We start from the raw sequence: 2,549 nt of genomic DNA on the forward strand, positions 1-2,549 counted from the left end.
AAAACATCTCCATTCATTTTATAAAACTCATTTTTATAAAATGTACATACATTTATATAATTATTTAACCAATTAAATAATTAATTTATATAAACAAATTATCCAGATAATTTATTTAAATCCTCAAGTGTGTTTGTTTAGAAAACCAATTTTCTAAACATGTAGTGTTCGGTATTCGTTTAATTGATCAAATCATTAAAAGAATACATTTGGTGTTGTCTAGCTTGTTATTGGGTATGACCCGACTTGGATCAAACACATTTAGCCACATTAGTATAAGTATGTGTCTCGGGCATACGTAATTCCAACAATTATTGTTCTGGGGTAACATAGTTCCCAGGTGTTATTGTTGTTCTGGGGTAACATAGTTCCCAGGGGTTATTATTGTTCTGGGGTAACATAGTTCCCAGGTGTTATTATTGTTCTGGGGTAACATAGTACCCAGGGGTTATTGTTGTTCTGGGGTAACATAGTTCCCAGGGGTTATTATTATTCTGGGGTAACATAGTTCCCAGGGGTTGTTATTGTTCTGGGGTAACATAGTTCCCAGGGGTTATTATTGTTCTGGGGTAACATAGTTCCCAGAAAGTTACTGGAAATGTTCTGGGGTAACATAGTTCCCAGCATGATTATATGGTTAATAAATGATTATTAAAAATGATTTGTCAGTGTTTATTTAAATTAGTGAAACTCACCAACTATTCGTAGTTGACCCGTTTTCTTTACATGTTTTCTAGGTATGCCCAAGTTGGAATGATTGATATGTGCTTAACTATCTGTGCTACCTGTTGGAAGCTTGCTGCTCTATGTTTTGTAATGAATTTATTAATGTTTTATTGGTAATATATGTGTGTAACACCTAGACAGTAACGCAACTCGCAACAATGTAATATGTTATAAATTAATCTAGTGGTATTTTCTTTATAAGCAATGCTGTTGATATCAGATGTGTCTGTTGCATCCCGTGTACGTTTCCGCTGCGGTTACGGGGTGTTACAGAACTTGGTATCAGAGCCATTGGTTATAAAGAATTAGGATGTCTGAAAAAGATACCTAAAATATAACCAGTAGCTCAAGTATTATAGGATCTGAATATCAACTAATAATATATTGTGACGAGATCGGGATGAACTTGGATGGACAAGTGGGTTATTATGGTCCGGAACATAATAACAGACTTGTCTGCACGAGGGAATTCAGGGGAAGTCACGGGGGACTTAAATAGGTAAAATTGGCAACATATGTGTAAATGTATAATAATACTATTATGTGGCAAAATTGTATAAGTAAGTGCATGATTAATTTAATTATGAATTACACTACGAAAAGGACTATATGTTTGTTAACTTGTGTGCAGGTATAATGGCAAGAACACCTAGTGTGTCGACGGAAGAGGACCCGGAAGAGGCTAGTTCCGGGGCCTCTGGAAGCCCAAGTGTAGCACCCAGCTCCGAGCCTTCGGAGGCTAGTCATAGTACTTCTAGACAGACCACCCCGATTCCCCCCAGACACGGTCCCCGCCTCACGGCGCGGATCAGTGCCCCGTATGTTCCGCCCACTGTTACCCCACCCAGATCCACATACCACCGGGGCGAGTCTTCCCGCCCCCAACCCGAGCCTGCAACCCTACCTGTGTGGGGTCTGCCAAGGCAGGAGCGGGACTTGGCGGCTTGGCTACGTGTTCTCACCGAGCAGGTGAACGAGCACTCTGCCGCCCTGGTCGTGGGGGTACAGAGGCGGGCGTACCTCGGGGACAGCATACTGGACCACCAGTATGCTATTAACCAGTTAAAAAGGGAGTGCTCATACTCCCACTGGTTGATCGACCAGATGGAAACTCGAATGCGGGTTATGATGGCGGTGCTGGTGGTGCTGGTGGCGGTGTTGGTGGGGTTGGTTTACCACCATGTGTAGACGTGTTGGATGGTAGAATCTTGAACCGCTTTTTGATACTCCGTGTAAGTAGTTAGTGGTGATACTAACACGGAGTGAATCTTGTTTAGTTATAGTACAACCACTGGCCCATAGGGGGTCTCTTGTAGGGCATATCATTATCGATACTTTTGGGTATCATTCAAGCACTGACCCATTGCGGGTTATGTCGAGGATGATACCAACATAGGCCCTTTGTATTAAAACTTAGTTGTGTAATGATGACTGGGAAGTATGTAAATGGATGTTTGTGTAATATGTACTAATGTTTATTAATGTATGGAATGTGTTTGTGTTTCATAATTTGGAATGGTATTAATTATATGTGTTTCCTTGATGTTGTGTAGAATGGCACCGAAACGATCAACGAAAATATCGGAAGTAGATGTGAGCCGTTTGATTGCTCAACAGTTGGAGGCGGCGATACCGGATATAGTATCGCGCATCGCCGCCAGTATTAATAATTCGACCAATCCAACCCCTCCGAGCGATCAAACGCCCATAAATAATGACGGGGAACAAAATGCTAATCCTCCAAGGAATGACAACACTATGCCGAGTAATGACGCACCGCCTACGGTGGTCGCTACCGACAGTAATGGCCCTATCCCTACTGT

Source organism: Bidens hawaiensis, unplaced genomic scaffold, assembly GCF_021521415.1.
Source record: "Bidens hawaiensis isolate Kalapana, Puna unplaced genomic scaffold, B.hawaiensis_p1.1 tig00019196_1, whole genome shotgun sequence".
In the NCBI taxonomy this organism is placed as follows: Eukaryota; Viridiplantae; Streptophyta; class Magnoliopsida; order Asterales; family Asteraceae; genus Bidens; species Bidens hawaiensis.